At 56.7% G+C, this 24825-nt stretch overlaps 1 protein-coding gene across 2 annotated transcripts in view; it reads left to right on the top strand.

Annotated features, from left to right (window-relative positions):
* The first annotated feature begins 392 nt into the window (after positions 1-392).
* Positions 393-24825, top strand: part of SHISAL1 (shisa like 1) — an 87568-nt gene continuing 63135 nt past the window's right edge. The window contains exon 1 of one of the 2 annotated variants that reach the window (XM_016939362.4): positions 393-645. The gene's annotated coding sequence lies outside the window, so the exon portion shown is untranslated. Of the gene's footprint in view, positions 646-19294; positions 19375-24825 lie in introns of those variants that run through there. The other variant, XM_024352904.3, reaches the window with a different exon arrangement.

Genomic DNA, 24825 nt, shown 5'->3' with positions numbered 1-24825 from the left:
AGAAAAAAAAAATGAGAGGAGGACGCAAGAGAGAGAGAGGGAGAGAGAGAGAGGAAGGGAGGGAGAGGAGAGCGCAGGACGCGGCGGGCAGGGCGGCGGGAGCTCGGCGAGCCCGGGCGAGGGGGCAGCAGAGGGCGCGGCGCGGAGCGAGCGCCAAAGAGTGAAGTGGGCAGCGGCGGCGGCGGCGAGCGCGGGGCCCGGCGAGCATGAGCGCGGCGGCGGCGGCGGCGGCGGCGGCGGGCGCGGCGCGGGGCTCGGGGCCGGCGGGCGGCCGGGCGGCGCGGGCCGCCGAGTAGCCGCGGGCGGCGACGGGGCATGCGGCCGGCCGCCGGACCCCCAGCCGGACCCCGAGCCGGACGCCGAGCCGGAGCTGCAGCCCCGGCCCCAGCCCCAGCCCCAGCCCCGGCCCCGGCCCCGGCCCCAGCTCCGCGCCGCGCCCGGCGCGCCTAGGAGCGGGCGCCTTCCGAGCGCCGATCAGGGAGCCCGGAGTCCCCGCGTCCCCGCAGCCCCCAGAACCCGGACAACTGTTGCGGCGGCGGCAGGGGCATCGCGGGGGCGTGGGCAGCCCCCGCACCCCAGCAGGCGGCTCCCGCGGGCGCCGGCTCCCGGCTACGAAGCGAGGAACGAGCGGGCGGCGGGCACGAGGTGAGCTGAGCCCCGGGGCGGGCAGGGCGGGGGCCGCGCGGGGGAGGGGCGCGCCTGGGCCGGGGTCCGAGAGCGGCGGGGAAAGGGGCCGGGGCGGAGCTCCTGGCGGAGGAGGGTCTGGGCGAGTGGGGGGCGGGGTCTGCGGCGCGGGGCTCCGGAGAAGGGGTGAAGGGTGGGCGCTTTGGGAGAGGCGGGTAAGGGGCATATGACGGGGGTCCGGGGCTCTTTAGAAAGGGGCTGGGGACGACCGGGGAAGGGTCCGGGGGCAGGAACCGTGCGGGACGGCCGGTGTTCGGCACTGGGGTCCGCGCCGGCGCTCACCAAGGTCGGGGTCGCTGAACCTTGGAGAGGAAGGGGCTGGGTTCCGAAGAGAGCAGTTCGGGGCGCACCGCGCCGGGACGCGGCGGCCGGGACCGGAATCCGCTTCCGAGGTGGGGACTGGCTTCCAAGAACAGAGTCGGGGAGCTCAGTGAGCTGGGAGCCCCGTGCAGGCTGCACGGGGACTGAGGGCCACGCTGCGGACCCCGAGGGGCCTGGGGGTCCCAGCTGGGCAGCGCAGGGGACGGGGAGAAGGACCCCTCCCAAGTGCGTGCCCCTGGGTCCTGGTCCGCCGCGCGGCCCCTGCGGAACCGCTGTCGCCTCCGGGGCCCGAATCAACATTGATCCCGCGCCCGGGGCTGGGGTGGCCCGGCGGCAGCCTCAGAAGCTCATTAGTGCCCGTGGTTGCCATGGCAACGAGACCCCAAGCGTCTCGAGGTTATATTTATTCTAATTATTATTATCATTATTAGTATTAGTATTTGTTACTCAGCCAGAGGAAAAAAAACGGGGAAAAAGCCAGCGCGTCCTGGCGCCTGCAACTGTTACCTCTTTGGAAAGAGTCAAGAGGATGTGGGCAAACAAGGCCGGGTCCATGCCCCTCTAGGGTCTCCCCCACTCTTGCTAGCTGCCCCAGCCTCACCCCTGGGGCCATCCGACAGGGAAGGGGAGTTATGTAATCTGCGGGAGAGCACCTCTGGGGATGCCTCTTTGTGTCTCCCCTACCTCTCTGGGCCTCCTGAGCCTGTTTTAAGTGATTGCACCTGTCACTTAAAGGCATCCCAGCCTAGGATGGGAAGAACACGAAGTGCCCCACACAGGGACTCTCTGGGGGTGGCCTCCAGCCCCCTCTCCACGGCTGTGTGACCTTGACCAAGGCTCCTGAGGCTTCCCAGCCCGTTTCCTCATCTGGAAGATAGAATGGCAGCCATGCCCACCACCAAAGGCTGCTGTGAGCTCACTCTGAGAAACCCCTGTCGGTTCCCACTGAGCATTGGTGGCTGTGTGACCCCAGGCAGCTGTCCACATGTCTCTGGACCTCAGTTTACTAGACTATAAAATGAGGGCCCTGCTCTGGGCATTGTCTAAGGTGTTTTCTGTCAGTAATGTCCTGTGAATCTCGCTGCTGGCTGGCTGTGCCTGAAATACCATCAAGTTCAGCTCTGTTCAGACCCAGACTGATGAGAAGTCCCTCCCTCCATCACCCTTTGTTTCCTCGCCTGGTTCTGATTGTCCAAACCTTGCTGGAAATCAGATGGTCCAGGGGTAACCATTGGGACTTTTCACCTACTGGTAGGCTTCAGCTTCGGTGAGAAATGTCATTCAAAAGCAGAATTCAAATAACCTTCAGGTCCTGGCGTCAACCAGTACAATCTCCATGCTGGTCACGGTTGCCTAGAATTGGGGGGTCGCTCCCCATCCCCTGAATCTGTGACTGCTCAGTGCGGGACACCTCTCTGCAAGCACCCCGTCTCCCCAGAGAGGCTGTCTGCTGTGCCTGTTCTGGCAAGAGATGACCAGGAAGTTCTGCAACCAGGCAGCCCCGGCCCCTCTTGTGGCTGAAGCTGAAAACCCCAGGCAAGGGTTTCTGACAGTTTCTTTCTTTAATGTCATCTTCACGCTGCGTTCCTGGCACTGTCTCAGGCATCTGGGAGGTATGGACTGATGAAGAGGGGTGAGGGGAGCAGTTTGGCTTAGAGCCACGTGTGTGTGTGTGTGTGTGTGTGTCCCATTCTCGCTCTCCTGAGCCACCCAGCCTGGAGCTTATCAGGGCAGGTGGACCGGATGAGAGGGGTAGGGGGCAGGGCCAGTGCTGCTCACTCAGACCTGTCAGTCAGTGAGTGACAAAGAAAGCGAGTGGGACCTGCCCAGAGTGAGACCAGCTGAGAGCCACTCCCAGTTACCAGTCATCCATCCATCCATCCATCCATCCCTTCACTCCCCTTCTTCAGCCAACTCCCCGAGCCCCCATGCCTGTGCTGAAGGGCCTCGGCTCACCCTTGGCACTCTCAAGGAAGCAGAGGAGGAAGTGACCCTGGACAAGCCAGCAGAGCTGGAGGCATCCCTAGGTCAGGTCACGAGGCAGTGAGGAGCTCCTGGGGGTGGGGAAGTGCACGTGCGGTAGGCACCTGTCCTTTGGAGCCTGGGAGAGGTTGGGGCCAGGGGAGCTTGGTCCAGAATGACAGGCGTGAATCAGCTAGAGGAAGGGGGAGATGTTCTGGGCAGGGACCCTCTGTGGGCAGAGATGCAGACACAGCAGGGCAGCTGAAGCCTTCTGGACGTGCGGGGCTGGGAGGTGGCTGCAGACCTGGAGGGCTGGGGGATGGAGCAGGACCAGGGCAGGAGACAACACTACCCCCAGCTTGAGTGAGGGTTTGAATAGCAGGGTGGGGCAGGGAGGAGGGGAGGGTGGCCAGGTTTGGAGCTTAGACAGCTTCTGGGTGGGCTGCGCATGGTTGAGGTGGGCAGAGGGAGAGGCAGTTTGGGCCAAGAAGGTGAATCTGATTTCCAGTTCCCTAGGACAATTGGCCAAGCCCTCTCCAGCCCCACCCCAAAGGCCACACTGCAAGAGGGTTGCCTCATGCCCAGGCCCTTGGCTTCTGGGGCGGGTTGGGGGGGCAGTGGCATGTAGACAGCAGGTCTGGCCACTTCAGCTGTCTGTGTCCACAGTACAGGACTTCACCGAACAGGCTCACAATTGCACCCCCCACAGCACTAGGGTTGCACTTGGCAGTGACAGCCCGAAGGCCTGCCCCGAGCCAGGTACCATGCTGAGCGCACTCGGAACCCAGCTTCCCACTTAATCCTCATGCCAATCTTGTCAGTGGCAACTGTGGATTCTGTTGTATAGATGAGAAAACTGGCCCAAAGAGGCTAATAATACATAACCCCACCAGGACCAGGCTCCCAACCACTACACTATACCACCTAGTGAGGGGTGGCGATATAGAGCTCCTGGGACACAGCACCAGGAAGCATGAGGGGACAGGGGCCCCGCAGTCTCACTCTCTAGTCATTATCCTGTTTACTTTCCAATATTACTGACCCAGAGCCTGGCCTGCCTTATGCTTAGATGAAAGCTATCCCCTCCCTTCTTAGGGATGCTTTGCCTCTATTAACCCAGTCTCGGCTGCTTTAGCTTCTCCCCAGTTGACTTGTACAACAGATTCACAGGATCTTAGAGCGAACTGAGAGCCCCTTCCCCAGCGCCCCCAAGAGAGGCTTTTCCCAGCCCAGCTGCTCTTTCAGAAGTTACTGAAACAATTGTCAACCCCTAAGAATAGTGGGGCCTTGTTTCCTAAACACTAAACAGGCAGCGTTCTGGACATCTGAGCCAGGATGAGTGAGGAGGGTGACCCGAGGCCCTGCCCACCCTGGTTATGCCCTCCTGGGGACACCAGGGGACACCCATTCCATAGGCGCTGGTCTCACTCTGCACAGGGCCTGGCAGGGGGGTGGCCCCATCTCTTCCTCCCTCCCTTTTTGCACCCCTTCCCTCCTTCCTGCCTTCCTCCAGGGTACACATTCCTTGACCCCTAAGCATGAACCCCCTAGGGAGGTGGAGGAGACTCCAAGGTCACTGAGACCCACCCCCGGGCAGCTTCCAGCCAACCTGTTTAACGATTGACTCTATGAATAAATCATTCTCTAGCTGGGGCCGTGGATGTCCCGCTGGCCCTACTGATGTGCCTTCTGTCCCCCCACCCCAGTTATGATGAGCCCCGTCCTCCTTTTCCTCTTAGCTGTGGCCAGGTCAGAAATGTTCATCCTGACTTCCCCAGTCACTGGCCGTCCCCACTTCCCACAAGCCCAGGTTTTCTCGTTCAGCCTCTCAGGACACAGTGCCTCTGAAAGCGCCAGACCAGGCCCAGGCAGGGTCTCTGGTGTACGCGCACGTGTGTGTGTGTGTGTGTGTGTGCGCGCGCGCGCACCCCACTCTCCACAGCCCTCAAGGGGGTGGGCAGGGTGGCAGACAAAGACAGTGCCAGCAGCAGGCCTGAGCCTCGTGTGCTGTGCTCTGATGGGGAGAGGCCCCAGGAGCTGCTGGTGGAGGGGGCTGAAACCGATCTGCTTCCCCATATTCAGATGGGGACACTGAGGCCCAGAGAGGGCTGGGACCGTGTTCAAGGTCACACAGTGAACTGGGGATTCTTGAGGGCCAAGGATGTTCAAGCCTATGTTGCAGACATGGTGGACATTGTCCAGAGGCCTTGAGGAGCTTTGGGGAGTCGGGGGTGTGGGGAGGAGTACAAACATTTCCTAGATGATGAAATTTACACTGAAGCCCACCGAGGCACTCCTTTTAGGAAAGGGCTTCAGAATCGCTCCCTGCCTAGCCATCCACAGAAGCAGAAGCTGAGATGAAATGTAAATGCCTCCAGTCCTATATTTTTCGACATCAACCTGAATGGGGCGTTTACATCAACAGCCCATATCCCCCAGCCTGCTCTCCTTCCCCTCCCATCTGGGGCACATACTCCAGTCACCACCCATCTGCCTGCACGCACACCTACCCCAACAGATGTGTGCAAACGGCTCCCTCCAGAAATTAAGAAATAATGCATGAGTTTCCCAAATTACACCCATTTAACACTGAATTAAGTTCTGGAAGCTCTTAACAGAGCCCTGGGAGGGAAAAAAAAATTTTTTTTGTTCACACTTCCCTGGAAAATGAGACAAACCGTGATCTTTGAAAACCCAGCTACATAATCTGATTATTCCTCCCTGGCAAGCCTCAGAGAGATGCCCAGCAGAGGGAGGGGATGGCCGGCTCTGCCGCGGAGGAGAGATTTGCATTGGGAAATTGGACTGGGAAAGTTTGTCTCCCGTGCCAGATTCCGAAGCTCCTCGTTGTCGCCTGATGGGCTCAAAATAAAGTGCCGTTTTCTTAGATATTGGCACAAATTAAAAATAAAGGCAAATTCCTTCCATAATCCAGCGCGAGAATTTCCTCTGAGGCTCCCGGAGCTTGTCACGGAAACGATGGTGATTTGCTTTCACTTTGGGTTCCTTTCCTTTGTCGGGAGAATTGTACGTGTGCAGCTGGATTTACAGACCAAAAGAAATGCATTTAGTGTTCATTCATTCCACATTTCTGGAGCGTCTACCAAGTTCTGGACAGGGTGCCAGGCCCAGGGGGCGAGGAGGGGCGATTTGAAACAGGGTCCTTCCCTGGTGAGTTTTGCAGTGTATTTGTTGGGGGAGGGGAAGGAGAACTAAAGAAAAGCCCCTGAGAGGGGTCAGGGAGGGCTTCCTGGTAGAAGTGACTTTCGGCTTGGGTCTTGAAAGGTGTGTAGGAGCGTGCCAAGTAGGAGGCAGAGGGGCATTTCGGGAAGAGGAGCAGCCTGAGGAAATTCTTGGTGTGGGTCTCACACGGATGTGGCTTCTCGTTATGAAGGTTCCTTTGTGACAACCTGGCTGGACATGTGGCTTTTTACAAAGCCCTTTCATATCCATTATTTTCCACTGCCCTTGGGTAGCCCAAGGCAGGCCAGGTTTCCCTAAAGGAGAGAGCTGAGCCCAGAGACGGGAAGCAAGGTGGCCAGAGTCGCAGCCAGGTGGGACTCTGAAACCCAAGGCCCTGGATCTCATGGGCTCTGTGCGGGTTGAGAGCAAATAGAATAAGTTATTCTATAGAAATTCTAAAACTTAAAGAACTACAGACATGAATTCCAAAGTCTAGAAAGGCCCCTTTCTCCCTCCATGGGAGCCGAACTCCCTGGCTGCAAGAGGGGCTGGGCTTCAGGACCTGGGTCCCGGTGATGCCCATGCTGGGGCTGCCAGCTCTGAGCCTCGGTCTCTGCGTCCAGAAAATGTGCTGATGGAGCCTCTCTCTGCCCATTTGCAGGAAGCCTGGCATCATCCCAAGTCCCAGAAGGTCCAGGTTCAGCCTTCAGCTCAGTGAGAGTCCAGCAGGGTCTTTTTTTTTTTTTTCTTTTGAGACGGAGTCTCTCTCTGTCACCCAGGCTGAAGTGCAGTTGCTCAATCTCAGCTCACTGCAACCTCCACCTCCTGGGTTCAAGCGATTCTCTTGCCTCAGCCTCCCTAGTAGCTGGGATTACAGGCACACACCACCATGCCCAGCTAATTTTTGTATTTTTAGTAGAGACAGGGTTTCACCACGTTGGCCAGGCTCATCTCGAACTCCTGACCTCAGACGATCCACCCACCTTGGCCTCCCAAAGTGCTGGAATTACAGGCATGAGCCACTGCACCCAGCCCTCCAGCAGGGCCTTTGCTATTTAAATTGTTCAAGCTTCTGGGAGCTGGGCTGGAGTGTGGCAGTGTAGCATCAGCTGGGTGCAGCTGCCTGGAATCTGAAGCCCTAGGACAGAAAGGCCTTTGGAGAATGAGCCATGCAGCTGAGATGAGCCCTATCGTCAGGACAACGGGCCAGAGGGAGGCTCCGGGTGCTGATCTCAGGCAGGCTGCCTCCTTCCCCAAGAGCAGCCTGGAATTCCCGAGGCTATGCTGGGATTCCACACAGACAAGTCTCCGCTGCTTGCTCCTCACTTTGTGACCTTGGGCAAGTTATATAACCCCTGGAGCCTCAGTTTCCTTACCTGCAAAATGGGTTATTGTGAGACCAGATAAAATAAATTCATACAAAGGGTTTAGTTAGCACAGTGTGCATTCAATACCTTGTCCGCCTCTGTATTCTCACTTTGATACTGTTAACAACTTTGTGTTACTGTGTTGACATTGTTGCAGCCCTTCCGTGAAGCAGCCAGGCAGGAACCAAATCTGCTCATCCCCAGACCCCTAGAGTAGGGACCGCCATGCCTGTGGTTGTCAAATGAATGAGGAAATGAATCAGGTGAGCACTTAGACCAGTGGCAGTGTTTCTTACCCAGCACCGTGGCAACTGCAGACCAGGCAGAGGGGAGCCAGCTTTGGAGCCTGGGTTCTGATCTAGCCCCATCTCTTACTAGTGACCAATGGGGGCTGCATATTTCCCTCCGAGCCTCAGCATCCTCATTTTCAACATAGGGCTAATAATGATGATAATAACCTGAGTGGCTTGTGAGGATTTGAGGCGGGGATTGTAACATTTGGGACAGCTGGGTCAGTTACCTCGCTAACCGTTATGTTTTACCCCTAAGCTCTAGAGAGACAGTAAGAGTTCAAATCCCAGTCTCCACTCCTCCTGGCTGTGTGGCCTTGGACAAATTACAGCACCTCTCTGAGCCTGTTTCCTCATCTAAAAATTGGGATGATATCCACCTCTTCAGGAATTAAACGAGTTGCTCCAAGGAATGTGTTTGGTGCAGACGGGCATATAGTAAGTGCTCAGTAAATATAACTGGTATTATTATCACCACTGCTACATTTAAAAGCAGAAACACCAAGGAGGCACAGAAGCAGTGAAGGGTCAGAGAGCCTCTCTCTATCCTGGAAGGGTGGAGGCCACCTTGTTCCTAGTTTAGCTTGATAGTATCAAGTCCAGGTTTGGCATGCTTTGGACAGGTTGCTGAGAATGAAGGGATGATGGATGGATGGATGGATGGATGGATGGATGGATGGATGGATGGTGAGTGGGTGGATGGATGCATGGATGGATGAATGGGTGGACAGATGGATGAATGGGTGGGTGAGGTGGGTGGATGGATGGGTGGTGGATGGATGGATGGATGGATGAATGGGTGGGTGAGGTGGGTGAATGGATGGTTGGATGGTGGATGGATGGATGCATGGATGGATGAATGGATGGATGGATGAATGGGTGGATGGATGGATGGATGGATGGTGGATGGATGCATGGATGGATGAATGGATGGATGCATGGATGGATGAATGGGTGGATAGATGGATGAATGGGTGGATGGATGGATGGATGAATGGGTGGGTGAGGTGGGTGGATGGATGGATGGATGGATGGTGGATGGATGAATGGATGGATGGATGGATAAATGGGTGGATGAATGGGTGGACAGATGGATGGTGGATGGATGCATGGATGGATGAATGGATGGATGGATGGATGAATGGTTGGATGGATGGATGGATGAACGGGTGGGTGAGGTGGGTGGATGGGTGGATGGATGGATGGATGGATGGATGGGTGGATGGGTGGGTGAGGTGGGTGGATGGATAGATGGATGGATGGATGGATGGATGGATGGATGGATGGTGGATGGATGCATGGATGGATGAATGGGTGGATGGATGGATGAATGGGTGGGTGAGGTTGGTGGGTGGATGGATGGATGGATGGGTGGACGGACAGATGGATGGGTGGATGGACAAATGAATGAATTAGTGAATGAATGAAATTAAGATCAGGGCAGCCAAGGAAGAGGCTGAAGTTTGGGGGCAGAAGCTTCCCTTTGAGGACGAGAGCGACAAGGTGGGATGCGTTGTGTAGCTGGACATGATCTCTCTCTTTGCTGCATGAATCTTTGTTGACTAGGGATGGTGGCCCGAGTCTGGGGGCCCAGGCTCCTTGGTTCCCTCACAGTTTGGTTCTGGAGCTGGACAGAGCTGAGTTCAGGCTGTGACTCCTCAGCTTCAGCATAGGCAAGTTCCCATGCCACTCTGAACCTCTGTTTCCCCCTCCATAATGTGGGGAGAGGACCGGCTTGCAAAGATAACACATTTGAAGGTGGTTTGCAACCTGTAAAGTCAAACTGAAAGTCAAGGGAGGTGTTTGGGCTCCATGCAGTGGGTGACAGGGAGCAGAGGTGGATTTGGAGTTGGCGGAGCTCATGAAACATCAGCCTGGGCACTCTCTGGTCCCCTCCTGAGGAGACCTGAGGCACACGGTCAGGGAAGGGGTAGAGGGGGCACCTGGGGCAGTGAGGCAGCACCTCCAACTCATGGGCAGAACCAGGCCCAGGGATGGGAGTGCTCTGCCCAAGGCCCTTGGAGCCCCAACCTGATGGGGAGACCCTCACCTGCTCACCATAGCCCTATCCTGGGCACTTTGCCAACATCACCTTGTTTAATTCTCATAACTTTCTGTGAGAAGAGACAGGTTGCCATTCTCACTAGGAGCTCAGAGAGGCAAAGGGACTTCCCCAAGGGCACGCAGCCAGTATGTTGCAAAGCCAGGATTTGGACCTGGTGGCTTCTGTTCTTTCTGCTGGGGAGGCTGAATACACTTTGTGGTCAGGAGGGGTGCTGGTGTGGGGCCTCAGGGTCACCACACTCCTGTGTCCACCCTTCACCACCATGTGGTTTTGCCCAGCCTCCTGCCTCCTGTCTGCCTCGGTTTCCTTCTCTGTAAAATGTGTTCACAGCAGGCCCTCCTGCAGGAGTCTGAACCCAGGAGGGACCATGCAGAGTGCTCCGAAGGGCCGGCCCTCTCCACTCCTTGGTTGTTCTTTGACTCCTCTTTGGGGAGGAGAGACACCTGGGGAAGGTGTGGGGCCTGCAGGAGCCACAGAGGAGCTGCACTGGGGTTGGTCCCGCTTCCCTGCATCTTAACAACCAGGGGCTGGTTTCTGCTGCCTGCTGCTTCCTCAGAAGGGGGTGGGTGCCAGGCAGGCATGGGCCGGCCACTTGTCCGGTGCATGTCATGGGTTTATTCACTCCTGAGATAGTACCCAGGGCCCGTCCTCACAGGCTCACAGTCTGCAGGGACTCGTGAACACAGTCACCTGTTCTGGCTCCAGACTCTAGCCCTGTGTAAGATAATGCACAGGTGTAGGTGATGACAGAGGATGGGGAGCAATTCTGCCAGTAGGAAAGGGGCTGAGCATCAAGGGGACCTTCCCAGAGGAGGCAGCATCCAAGGAGGTGGAGTCTGAGATGACCAGGTTGACAAGCAAGGGGAGCGGGGATATTTGAGGCAGAGGGAACCATGCATCTAGAGCCTGGGAAATGGGTCAGGGAGACTTCTGGGAGCTCCGTATGGCTGTTCCGTGGCACTTGTGGAAAGCTGAGCAGAAGCTGAGGCTAAGCAGAAGCCAAGGCTGGAGGACTCTCGTCGCAGGTGGGTTAGTTACTGGATTGCTGGAGAGTTACTGGGTTTGGACATTACCCTGTGGACCTGGATGGCAACTGTGTGGCTGGAGCACTGCCACTCTCACTGCTGTGCCCGGGGCAGACATTGCTACCATTAGACATTGCTAATCCACCATCGTGGCAGGACCCTGGAGGCCTGCAGTCCCCCAGGCAGCCCCAGGCATGTCAGTGCCCGAGATGACACCTGTTTGTCCCTGCTGCTGTGAATAATGGGGATGATGATGCCCCTTCCCAGTTGCTTGTGTCTTGACTCAGCCCAAAACCCAAAGCACTTTCCATATGGAAGAAGATGGTGGGTTGTGGCTGGCCTCTGGTGAGACTCCACTGCCCCACAGTGCTGGCTAGTTCAGCTCTTCCTGCAAAAGCAAAGCCTTCCCCTCTAGGGACGAGCTGCTGCCAGGGCCTCCCTGGGCATGAGCACCACCTGGGAGTGCAGCCCTTCCTCCATCACCTGCAGGTCCACAGGCCAGGGGTCAAGCCCCGGACAGCCTGGACATCAGCTGGAGCTGGGCCAAAGAGGGGGTCACAGGGGGAGGGCGGCAGCCTGGCAGAATCTTAGGCAGGACTAGGAAAAGATCAGGAGACATCTCTCCTGAAATTCAAACAATTGGACAATCTGTTCTGGATCGATTTAGAAGCAGTGGAGTGGAAAAAAATTAGAAAATATAGTGTGAAAGCTATTTTCTCTCCCTCTCAGCTCACTTGGGCAGAGGGATGAGCTGGAGTTTATTTGCGGACTGTCCAAGGCCCTGGCCAGGGCCTCGCACCTCCTCCCTGCCCCCTGATCCACCGCCTGGCCCACTTATCCCCAATGCCTGCTGCCTTCTCCTCCATGCCCAGTTCTGGGCTGGCAATAGGGGGTCTCAGAGGGGCAGCATCCCTGTTGGTTCCAGGAACCAACAGTGTATAGGAACTCAGACATGGACATGGCTAAGATCGGACGTTTGTGTTCCAACAGGCACCCTGAGGGAGGTCCTTCTGTCCCTCTCTCCCACACTGCCAGACAAGGCCTCTCCATGCCAAGGTTAAGGTGTCTCTGCCTAGTTCACTCCTATACCCCCAGGGTTCAGGCCATAGAATCAGGGCTGGCACATAGTAGGTGCTCAGTAAAAGTTTCTTGCCTGAATGATGGAAGGAAGAAAGGGACGGGGGAAGGAAGGAAGGAAACTGAGGCTTTAAATGAAGTGACCCATTCACAGTCACATGGTCTGTTAGAGATGGAGGTGGGATTGGAATCAGATCCATCACCCTCGAGACCTGATTTCCACCCACCCCGCCGCCCATCCCTGGGGCCAGGAGCTAGGTCTGAGACATTTAGGGGCCTCCCACACTGACGACCCCTTTCTTTCCCCGGCACAGTGCATCCCACTCCTCCTAACACAACTCCTACATTTAATCTTTCACGACTTGAGCCAAATGCTGATTGTTTTAAAATAAGCATGTTTAGTGTGAGGCCAGACCGGAGTGGTGGGAAGGGCAGGAGAGCCGAAAGCCAGAGCCTTCCTTCCACATGGTCTGAATTGTCCCCGAAGGAAGCAGTTCCCTCTCCGCTGTGGTGTGGGGAGTTTCTGCGGCTGGAGGATTTCACCCAGGGGCGGGGTCTGCCGGGACATCGTGAGTGTGGGGACATCTGGCACTGGTGGGAAATGGGACCAGTGGATCCCAGAATGGTCTCTTGTGTTTTTCCCCTGTCACTGGGAGAGGGAGCTGTTCCCAGTAATGGGGAAGTGGTTTCATTTCAGGGAGTGGCAGCTCCCTCCTCTTTCCCCTTCATCCCCAAGGGCCAAGGCCAAGAGCCTGAGTCCTAGAAAGAACTTTGACTTGGAAACCCAACCGGCTCGGGTCCAAGTCCCAGAAGCTCAGCAGCTGTGTGATCTTCGGCAGGCAACACAATCTCTCCGAGGCTGTGTTCTCATCTGCAGACTTGGGCAGTAGCCCCTCCTTTTGGGAACATTGGAGGGGATGATACTTGTGAAACACCCAGGATAGTGCTGAACACATCGGAGGTGCTCAAGGAATGGCCTTTTCCTCCTGTCTCCACCGCGTGCGAGGCCAGGGCTTATACAGTTCCACTCTTACTTTGGTTCTGCCTCCGTGGCCTGGAGTCTTCACGGGCTACTGTCCTGGGCAGGTTCCCTGGCTGACAATGAGAGGCGAAGCCATGGTACAACGGGACCCTTTGAGCCCCAAGTGTCTGAGCCTCCATCCTTAGCCACACTGGGGACTTGTGGGTGGTGCCAGGTGTGGCCAGCGCCGCATCCTGGAGGGAGCCCCGTGCTGGGAAGTCAGAGATCTGGGTGCCAGTCCCAAGTCTGCCACATATGAGCTGTGTGACCCTCTGGGAGTGACAGCCTCTCTGGGTCTCTGTGTCCTCACCCGAGGGTCATGAACAGCCCTTACTCACTTCTCAGGGTCACTGTGCTACTCACCTAAAAGAACCTGTGTGACAGCACTGAGCAGGCCCCGAGCCTCCGGAGAGGATGGGAGGGAAAAAGGCAGCCCTGGTGACTGACCCCTCCTAACCACCTGGCATGGGCTCTGAGTTTCACATACATCATCTCATTTAATCCTCACACCACCGAAGTAAAACTGGGGTTAGCAGCCTACTTCAGAGGTAAGGGTCCAGAGAGGCTAAGTCACATGTCCAGGATCACAGGGCCAGCTGGCTTCCCTCCCCCAGGCCAGCCTGCACGTTCTGTTCTCTCTCTAGCTATGGCTGTGGCCACCCTCCGCCAGGCCTGGGCCCAGCACCCGCTTCCCCCTGGCATTCTGCACTTGCCATCCCAGTCCCGATTGCTTTCCTGCTGACAAAGCACTTTCATAAATACTTTTTGATGTTACCTCTCCATTCCCCAGAAATTTGTGAGCCGACACTCCCCCAAAGCAACAGCACACTAATTAGACTTCCATAATACCATTTACCCAGATGTCGACCGATGCTACGCAGTTTAGCAGTTTTCTCCCCGTTATAAGGGATGTTCCTTTTTGGAAAGCAGGAGGCCTTCTCTTGAAGCCTGGTGCATGGCATCGGGCCTGCAGAGAGGACTCTCGGGATAGAGGCTTGTCTGCCCTGGACTTCCGCGCCCCCACGGTGGGCTCCTGGACGGGCTGGACTGGGTCGGGGGGCAGCCAGCCTGAATGTGGGGCCTTCCCCTGGAGGGGCTTCTCTCTGCCTCTTGGTCCCTGCTCCCTCTCAGGCCCCTTGGTGTCAGGAGGCTGCAGTGGCAGAGCCCAGCTCGGGAAGGTCAGAGGGCCCCGTGCTCAGCAGACAGGGCAGACATGTTCACTAGCCATCCTGTTGCTTCCAAAGTGCAAACTCAGTATCAGAACAGATCTCTAGTTTGGGGACGACTAAGCAGAGAAGGATTCAACAGAAAGTGGAGCCTGGTGCTTGCTACGCTGCGGGGGAGGACGGAGAGGACTTGGGGAGTCTGTGTCTGAAGCGGACACAGTTCTGGGTTCTAAGTCTGGTGTCAGGGGGTCTGCCCTCCTTGCCTTCCCCAGCAATGCACCATCCAGTGGTTTATTCTTCCTGGGGGTTCGGCCCCCATGGGAACAGCCCACAGAGCAAGGCAGCAAACCTGAGACCAGAGACCACAGTGCCAGGGCAGCTGAGAAGTCCACCTGGCGGCACAGCAGGTTTGGGGTGTCAGGGGCCACAGGCATGGAGGCAGATGAGGTGGGAGGAGGCTGTTGTCTGTTCACGTCTGGGCCTAGGAAAGCTGATGGGGCCAGCAAGGGTTTGCAAGGGCTCAAGAAGGCAGCCGAGAGCCACTTCCTACCACCTTTGAAAGCACCTGTTTCCCTCGCTGTCCAGCCATTGCCGCCAGGGAGTCCTCCTGGGCGCGGACCGCCCCGAGTAAGGACAGGCCTGGCTTGCTGCGGGCCGGTGTGGCTGACCGGGCCCTGCTTGTCGGTGCAGCAGCTGATCCATTCGAGAGGCACGTCCTTCCATCCTGGCCCGGCTCTCGGAGCTGGATCGCACCCGCCCAGCAGCTTCCATGCCAATTACACAGAGTGTGGGTGGGAGGCTCATTAACCCCCAGAAGTGGAACTGGTCCAGGGAGTGGTGAGGATGGACAGGGGCCCTCCAGCCGACGATGGGGGGTTAAGCGTGCCAGGTCAGGGGTTGGGGAGCTGGCTCAGCACCATCCCTGTGGTCTCCACTGCAGCTCTATTTGCATAATTTTGAAGTTGATTGGCCTAAAGGCAACTTCGCTTAATCACAGCTGACAAGTCTCTGGTTGAAACAGCAGCTGCTGCCAATTAGCTGCGTTGGTGCTTTGGTTTGTTATAACTCTCTAGGCAGCAACCCCCAGCTCCCCCTCCTGCCCGCCCCATAATCTGCTTCAGAAGGAAGTGGCAGGGCCAGGTAGCTGCCCAGTGAACCTGCTACATGCTCCAGCCCAGGTCTTCTCGGACTTGCAGGTGCTGGGGAATGGGTTAGCACGGAGCCTGATTCAGCCGGAAGGGTGGCGCGAGAGCCTACATTTCCAACAGCTCCCGGGAGATGCCAGGGTTGCTGGTTTGTGGGCTGTGCTTGGGGTAGCAATGATCTCACCCAGAAGTTTGCAAACTGGGGCTGCCTGTTTGTGTGAATAAAGTTTTATTGGAACACACCATCACTCATTCATGTAGGATTCTCTACAGCTCTTTTTTGTCTATAACTGCAGAGTGGACAAAGACTGGGTGGCTTGCAAAGCTGGCCCAGCAGCTCTTCCTTGAGTGGGCATCAGAACACCCTGGAAAGCTGGGAGAGATGCAGATCCTTTGCCCCCCCACCCCCCACCCTGGTTCTGATCCAACAGGTCTGTGCAGCCCTGGTGCAGCCACTTCCGGGGATCTCTCTGTTCATCCTGGCCTACCCTGGGTACCATTCCCATTAGATAGCTGGGGAAACTGAGGCTCAGAGCGGTCACTCACTTGTCCGAGGTCCCAAGCTAGTAAGCTGTGGCCGATTCCCACCACATCCTGCATCCTTGACCCAGGTCCCTCTCCCCAGGGTGCACCACGTCCCAACTGGGTTCCCTGGCTTGGTCTGCTCCAAATCTGGATTCCACATGGGGGCCTGCTGTTTGTAACCTTGGGCAAGTCACAGAATGACATGTCCTGTTGCAGGAGCATGATGTGTGGGAGACCAGGTCTGTCACGGGCACTGCAGAGAGCACTTGGCCCCTGGGGGGTTATCATTGCCCTGCTCCACATCGATATGGGCGGTTTACACTGTGCAATGCCTCTCCCCTCCCTGCCCCGGACTGTGAATCCTTTGAGGGCCAGGATGGAGACCCATCCTGCCATTGCGGAATCACCTGAGGCCGGGGAACTGCTGCCTGTGAGCCTATGAAGGAGGCAGCAACTCCCCAGCAGTGGCTCAGGCAGGGCCCTGCGTGTTCTTCATCTCAGTCATCCTCTCCTTGACCTGGAGGGGCCAGGATGGAGGCATGGCACCATCCACAAAGGAAGAAACCAAGCCTCCTCGAGGCAGGTGACCCGCCAGGCAGGTAACAACAGCGTAAGAAGCAGCATTGGGATTCTGTGGCCCAGGTGATGTGGGGCCACCAGCTCAGTTCCAAACATGGAAATATAGGAGGATGTTATATGGCCTGGTGTCCTCAGTTTATAGATGGGGAAACTGAGGCACAGAGAGTTTATAACTGGGAGGGTCTCAAAGGGACGAGGTGTCTGCGGGCTCAGTAGGAGGAGGCTGGGAATTCATGCCGATTCCCTACTGGAATTGGACAGTTCCAGCACCACACCCAGCAGCCTGGGACTGTGAACCGGAAAAAAACGCTCCTTTCTCAGGGACCCCCAGCCAGGCCAAAGCAGCTTCTGCAGTCCCCACCCAGGCCCCTGTGTGGGTCTCAGCTGCCCAGAGGGGTGGGCCTGTGTGCAATGGATGGGGGCTGGGGGGTACTGTAATCATTATTTTTCTTTACATATATTTTGAACCTTGATTTTCTATTCTATTTTCTGGACTCCAGGTCATGGAGTCAGGCCCATGTCTCTCCCTGCTTCCTGGTATTCGCCCTCGGCAGTCCTTGCCAAGACTTCTTTATTTACTTGTTTGTTTGTTAATAATATAAGAAACATCCTTGACCCATCCCTCAGCCTGAGAGCAGGAGCGTCAGCCTGTGCGCTCCCTAGCAGGGCCCACTTCACCCCACGTCCCCCTGTATGCCTCGCTATACGCAGATGCACTCTCAAAAAGAACATTTTATTTACAGTTCTTTTTAGCCTTCTAGAAAGCGTACTATGCTGAACTTCATCTTTGGAGACTTTACTTTCTCTCTAGCCTCATAGCGCTGAGATGCCCCGTGATGTTCTGTGCGGCTGCAGTGCATTTGGGTAGCTGAAGAGTGTTCCGGTGTTTGGCCATAACACCATGCATTTTCCTATTCATCCACTGGGCCGTCTCCAGGGCTGTCTCCAGGTTTTTCCATAGCGCCGCTGTGAGCTTTCTAGAGCCTGGTCCCCTCGGCCGAGAGGAGATGTTGGTGCTTTTCCTCCCCCACAGTTGCTGAGGCAAAGACCCACTGTGCAAGAGGATGTGGTCACAGTGGCCTCCCTGAGGTGGGGTCACCTTCCCTCCAGGCGGCCCTCACCTCGGTCTGCCGGGCAGGTTGGTCTTTGTTGTGCTTCCAACCTCTGTCAAAGGTGAACTTTTAAAATTCCTGCCTCGTAGGGTGCATCGCAAGGAGTAAATGTCATTGGCGGACCCATACTTTGCTATGTCATAGGTGTTCCAGATCTGGTGCACAGGAGGTCTGCTTTGAACTATAACAAAATCCACAGGGCAGTCCAGGCTCAGAGAGACAGAGAAACGTGCCCAGGATCACACAGCTGAGAAGCGGCAAGGGACTTGAACCCATGTTCAAACCCCAAGCTCAGAGCCCTTTTGTTTCTCTGCTGCTATGCTGAGCCCCAGACAAGAGGCAGGAGGAACTTTGTGTGCCTTGTTCCCTCTGCCAGGAACACTCCCCCACCCCCACCCCCGCCCCACCGCCCGACTCATCCTTCAGGTGTCCACACCAGACCCCCTGGTCTGAGTCCCCAGCCAGGCGACCCAGGACAAGTTACTGAAACTCTGTACCTCAGTTTCCGCATCTGTAAATTGGGGATAATCACAGCCCCTCCTAATCATGAAGATTAAATAAATACCACCCCCACTCCTGGCCCCTACCCCGTCAGGCTGCATCAGGCACTCTGGGCGCCCATAGCCCCCTGGTTTCCCATCGTGGCACCCATCGCTCTGGGCTGCCATTGTTGGGACCGTGGCTAGATGAGGGGCACCCAGACCAGTCTGAACTCACTCTCTGTCCACCGAAAGGAATGGAAAAAGGAGGTTTATTTCTGGCCTGGCTCAGGATGGGCAGGCTTCCAGGGATGGGTGGGAGGCAGAGGAGGGCTGGCCTCCTTTATGGCTGCGTTTAAATGCCACCCAGAAGCCAGCCAAGGGCGCCGCCGAGGTACCACGATGCACGAAGGCCCAGGGGTGGGAGACAGCCATGGGCTGGGGGGGGTGCCTGGCAGCCAGGAAGTGTGGCTGCAGAGGCTAGCCAGGCCCCTGGGCTGTGTCCAGACAGTCATGGAAGCCACTGATGTGTTTCGAACAGTGGCAGGTGTGGGCATCCCCCGCCGTGTTCCTGCCCCATCCCCACCCCATTCCTACTGGCAGGGAGGACCCTCTGCTGCTGGGTGGGGACAGGCCAGGGGTAGGGGGGCAACAGCAGGAAGATCAGCCCAGCTTGGAGTCAGGCAGGTGCCACACACCCTCTGTGGGCTCTCGGGTCCCAGCTACCCTTCCTCACCGGGCTGGTGTGGGGACAGTTTGTTTTACCCACACCCCTCCCCGGACCAGGCTGGCCAGAGGGGCTTGTGCAGTGGTGTCACTGACCTCCATTGCCCAACAGAGACTGAGGGCCACGGGAGGGAACCCACGTGTATTGTGCCAAGCATCTGCCAAGGTGCAGACCTGGAGCCCGGTGCCCTGGGTCTAAGCCCCTGCTGCTTCTAGCTGTGGGATCTCACGGGGAGTGTCTCTAGTTTGCTCACCTGTAAAATGGGGCTCTTGCTGGTGCTCTGAGGATGCACAAGGCTGTAAGACCAGAGGCTGGAGTGCGTGGGGACTGCGGGAGCAGCCGCTGCCATCCTGGGCCTGGGAGGTGGCGGCCCTAGGCCCAGGCGGGAGCTGGACTCCTGCAGGGCTGACTCAGCGCCCTAGCCCCACTCCCCGCCCTGAGGAGCACACTGAATTCTTGTCAGCACACAGAGGCCAGCCTGCGCTGGAAAACACTCTTTTGCCTATACAAGGCTCGACCAAGTTGCTCTCCTTTTATTGGGGTTTAAGGTTGGTGGCAACCAGGAGCCGGGGAAGAGGCCAGCAGCTGCAGGGAGACCGCAGCCAGCGGAGGGGGCTTCTGGTCCCTCAGTCACAGGGCTCGGCAGGTAAGGAGCAGCCTGTGGAGGTTTCCAGGTCCTCACTGTGCAGGGGCACCTCTGTTCCTTCACGCTGAGCCTGGGGTCCCTGCCCTGGCTAAGCACTGGGTCTAAGGGAGAAGCCAGGCAAGGCTGCTAAGTGACTCCTAGTCACAGAAGAATGGGAGGGGCCGGGGTGACGGCTATGCCAGTGGGGCAAGATGGGGAGCAGGCTCTGATCTAGAGGGGTGGGAGCCCTGTGGGGGTGCACAGATGCTGGTGCTACTACGTACCTGCTGTGTGACCTTGAGCAAGTTGCTGACCGTCTCTGTGCCTCAGTGTCCTTGTGTCAAGAGCCTTGCATAGAGAGGGGTTGGAGAGAAGGCCAAAGGCTCGGGGGAGGGTCCGGCATGGCTTGAGAGCTGCAGAAGGCCTAGGGAGTGCTCTCAGGATGCCCTAGTCATGGCCTGGAGGGCATTTGGTTGGCTTCACAGGGTGAGGTGGGTGTGTTCAACCCATTTAGAGTCTGCAGTCCCAGTCCAGCATCACACTGGTACGAAATAAGTGAATAGATGAATGAATGAATGAATGAATGAATGAACAAATGAATGCATTGGCCCCTCCGAATACCCCTTCAAGGCAGGTTTGTTGTCCCCATTTACAGATTGGGAACCTGAGGCTTAGGGCTTTGGCTTCTCTTTACTCCAGTGAGGAAGGGGTTCTGGGGACCAGGGAGGCTGAGGGAGCTGAAGAGAAACCCAGAGCCACCCCCACCCCGAGGCGAGCGCCATGCCTGTCTTTCCTCTTCCTGCCCTGACACTTTAAGTGATTCATTCTTCATGTGATATTTTTGTGTTTCTCCAGTGGGAAAAAAATGCCTCTGGGATTTCCAGGGGTTGTTTTATCTCCATGGTGCAACCAAATAACTCAGGAGGACAGAGAGAAACAAAGGGTTGTTGAGCTGCAGAAGGCCCATGATTGTCTCGGCCAAGCTCTCCCTTTAATAGGAGAGGAAACTGAGTCTGGCCTGAGCCCCTCGCCCTGTGATCCAGTGTGGCCCCCTGGAGGACAGTGGGGCATCTAGGGCCTTCAGCAGGGTTGGGGTTTCCAGCTAAGCCCCTTTCAGCTGTGTGTTCTCGCTCAAGTCCCCCTTTCCCCAGGCCTCAGCTTCCTCATCTGTAAAATGGGATCACAGTGGTGCCTACTTCCAACATTCGAGACAGTAGCACATGCAGAGAACTTTGATGGGTGCAGAACTGGCCCAGGCCGGGGGCTCAAAAGGGGGAACCATTGAAACAGCTGAGTTTGTAACTTGGACTCAGAGCCCAGCTGGCTGGGGCATGGTGGATTCAGCAGGGAAAGGTGTCAGTGAGGGACAAGAGCCTTATTAGGGATACACTGGAATGGTTATCCACTGAGGGAGGGATCTGGGGAGATAGGAGAGGTTTCCAGGTTGGAGGTCACCTGCGTGCCTTCCCAATTCCAGCACCCAGGCCAGCACCCTTCGTGGCAGTGTGCTTCTCCTCGTGGCCCTGACCCTGAGAGCAGCCCCATGGAGCAAGTGGTATGCCCGCCTGGTAGGGAGACAGTGGGGGCCCAGGGGGTGTGAGCCGGCCCACCTCAGCTCCCCTGGACTTAGGGGGACCTGTCCCACCAGAGCCCTGGAGTTGGGTTTCTAGGCTAAAGTAAGGGACTTCCACCCAGGGCTGATGGCCCAAGGTCACTCCTGGTGGTGGCTGTAAAAGTTGAGGCCATGTCTCAGTTGAAGGAGATCTCCTGCCTGGATCTCTGCTGTTCCCATCTGGAAGTTTGCTCTTTGCAATAAAACAAACCAGGCCAACGAGTGCTAATGGAGTTCCTACTCTATGGCCAGCAGACATTTATTCAGCACCTACTGTGTGCAAAGCATGGTGGGGCGATGCAGAGGCACAAAATTTCCCACCCTTGAGAGCTTGTACTAGGCAGGGAAGCAGTAAACCAACAGGTAAGGCAGAGGGAAATCAGTGCCAACTAAAGGAACAAGCAAAGCATGGAAAGATGAACTGGGGAAATCAGACGTAGACATGGAGTTCAAACACAATTTCATTTGCCAAGGGGCACACAGGACCCTCTCTGGTACCTAAACCATCAGCTTTGGGAACAGTAGAGTAGGCAACATCGGATAAGAACGGTTTATGGATCAGCTGCTAATGTTCTGGGTGCCCTGCTAGCTTCTGGTCCTTTCTATGTTTGGTATACCTGCAAGGTGTGGGGCACGGCTCCCCTTTCACAGATGAGGAAGCTGAAGCCAGTGAAGTAACTTGCCTTAGATCACCCAGCTAATTAGTGATAAAGCTCCGATCCAAGGCCTAGGAGACTCGCTGCAAAGCCTATGTGGTCGTCCCCAGCACCCTGTCTGGAGTTGAGCAAACCTGGGTTCAGATTGCAAACCTGCCACCCTCCAGCTCTGGGCAATCACTTAGTTTCTCTGAGCTGTGGTTTGTTTATCTCAGCAATGGAGGTGATCATTGCTTATGTTCATTCAACCAATTAACACATGTTTATAAAGTGCCTACTACGTGTCAGGCCTCTGCTGCCCATAGAGATGAGCAAAAATGAAATGGTCTCAGCAGGGCTGGGTTCGGGGCTGTGACCGCTGCAGGGCTAGGCATCAGGTCAGCAGGGCTCAGGTCACATTGGCCGTTACTAGGGTGTGAGGTGCTGGCCCTTCTCACTCACTGTCAGCCGTGGAGCCCGGCACCCCAGCTGCAGGTGAACGGGCTGCCTATCTGTCCTTCTCCAGCCATACACTCTGGCTGCCTTGGTCCTGGCCAGCACAGCGAGGAAAGATGTCCTAGTTCTCTCCTGCCGCTTCCTCCTGCAAGCATGAAGGGGTCACAAAGACATGCTTTGATCTCACTTCATATGCAGGCATGGAGCCTCGAGAAGTGTTTATTCCTGGACTTCACGTTTCAGAGTGAGATTTCATAACCTCTAAGTGGATGTCCTGAAAACAAAAGTTCACAAACTCAGGATTAGGTCTGCACTGCCGAGGAAAGGCCCTGGAGACTGGGAAACTTGTGGAGGTTAAACATCCCTGATGATACATATGTGTACACGTGTGTACATGTGCGTGCTGTGTGGAGACAGGCATGCACACAAGTGCTGCCTGCAGGGGTAAACACTCTTATGAGTCGTGGAGACGGGGCACAGGAGCAGACCCCGGGATTTGAGTCCCCTCTCTGAGCCCCACATTCTCCATCTGTGTAACAGAGAGACTGAGGGTGCAGCATAGGGCTGGGTGGGAAGGGAACGGGTGAGGAATGGGGAGCATCGGGCATCGTGCTCTGCCCTGGGCTCGGGTGATCTGCAGCTGCTAGCCCCTGTCTCCTCGTCTGTACTTCCTGCCCTTCTGCTGGGCTGCTGCCTACCCGCAGGACTGTTGGTGAGGCCCCAGAGAGCCCTGCCCTGTTGAATTACTAATCCGTGCTAATGCTACCACTGCTAATCATCGTGCCCACATAGAATTACTCATCATTACGTAATCTACTGTCTGTGACCGCCTCCCCCCAGGCTGTAAGGCTCATGGCAGCGGGAATCCCCCATGCCCAGCACTGCTGGTCCACAGTAGAGACTCGTTAGGTGATCCCTGAGTGGCGACCAGGAGAGAAACCGCTCCCTGAACAGTGGGGTCAGGAGGGCTGATAACTGGGGCTGCTTGTGGATGAGGTGGCACTTGAGCCAGCCCCCATGGGCAGGTTCAATTTGGACATACACGGTGGGGAAAGGGATGCCCACGGGCAGGACCAGCTGGGCAAAGGCCCAGACTCCTGAGCTCCGCCACCAGCCGCTTCACACCCAGAATGCTGGGCAAGACTCATCCTCACCCCAAGGTCAGCCTCCCGCCCCCCATGACAGTAGAGTAGGTGGGATGTGTTTGGGGAACAGGCCACTTGTTCTTTGTTCTCCATCCTGTGGGGTTCAGGCCCGAGCGTGGCCCTTGTCTAAGGAGGGCCAACCCTGGGGCAGAGGTCGTGGTTCTGCCATCCTCGGCAGCCCATGCTCTGTTCTCCCAGCTCACTCTCAAGTTAGGACACAAACCAGGCACGCTGCACAGAGTGCTCCTGCCCATGCTGGCCCCAGATGAACCCCACCCAGCCCCTGCCCTAGCATGGCCTCCAGACAGCCCTAGATAACCCTGGGGACGGGGGAAGTCAGAGTGTCAGAAGCTCGCCTGGGGTGTGAGAGAATCACGGGGGGAGAACTGCCCTGAGAGGTGGCCACCCAGGATGAGCCTCCAGGCTACGGCTTTGGAGAGGGGAAGGGTGGTCCTAGCACAGGGTAACAGCATGAGTAAAGGCCCAGAGGCACCACAGACCCAGAGGGCTGAAGCTCCAGGAACAGGGAGGGCAAGATGGCCACAGTGCCAGGCCACAGGGGGCCTCAGGGGCGAGCGCAGCCTTGAACCCAAGGGGGCAGGTAGGTGATTAGGTGGGTACTTGGGAAAGCTGGCTCTGGGGGCCGCCTAGGGCTTGGGTTGATGGAAGATGCAGAGTCAGAGACAGCAGCAGCAAGAAGCACGTGGCCAGGCCTGTCCAAGGCTTCCATGCCTCACTTCCTTTAGTTGGTGAATTAGATGCCGATGTTCGTCCCCATTCTAGGGCTGAGGACACTGAGGGTCAGATGTCACCCCAGGTCACATGAGATGTGGTTACAGAAGGTGGAGCCAGGACTTGGTCCCAGGCAGAGGGCTCGACCCCCAAGCCCTGCTGCCCTAGACCCAGTCCCGCAGTGGACTGGAGGTGTCGTGCTTGGTCGTGCCCAGAAGTGGGGCGTGGTGGGCTGAGGAGGGGCTGGCTGGAAGCCCCCAGTGCTGTAGGGGGTCTCCAGGCATCAGGCCAGCATCCAGGCCTGTGGGAGCCTGAGGCCTCAGCCCTTCCCCGCAGGCCATCCTGCATCCTGCCCTGCCGAACCTGGCTGACACAAAAACAGATCCGTTGCTGTTCCTGGTGGGGTTTAATTCATCTTCCCAGCTCTGTTTCTCTTCACGTGCCCTCCTTCCTCTCCTTCCCCAGCCTCGCCAAGTTTGGTGTTTAAAAATAACCTTCAAATCTCGGAGCAGCAATCCCAGGCTGACCGGAGGGGTGGCCCGCAGAGATGCATGCCTGACTCGTGATTCTGGCCATGGTCAAACAACGAGCGTTCAGGAACGTCCCACTCAGCCAGAATGTTCTTCCAGTTGTTTGAGTTTTGTTGTTGGCCACGGACTACCATCTTAGGAAGTTTACCAATTTTCAGAGAAATAGAACCCGGGAGGATAAATTTAATCTGTCTATGGTAAATGTGCTTTCTGGGGTCCTCAGGAGGCCTCAGAAGCTTTTTCAGTGCCAGGAGGTAGAGTGAGCTTTGCTGCTGAGTGGCTGTGTGACCTTGGGCAAGTCACTTCACCTCTCTGAGTCTCAGCTTCCCCCTTCTGAGATGGGAGCTTGGTGATCCACCTCC

Source organism: Pan troglodytes, chromosome 23 (genome assembly GCF_028858775.2).
Source record: "Pan troglodytes isolate AG18354 chromosome 23, NHGRI_mPanTro3-v2.0_pri, whole genome shotgun sequence".
Lineage (NCBI taxonomy): Eukaryota > Metazoa > Chordata > Mammalia > Primates > Hominidae > Pan > Pan troglodytes.
This window is presented reverse-complemented; position numbering and strand designations above follow the sequence as displayed.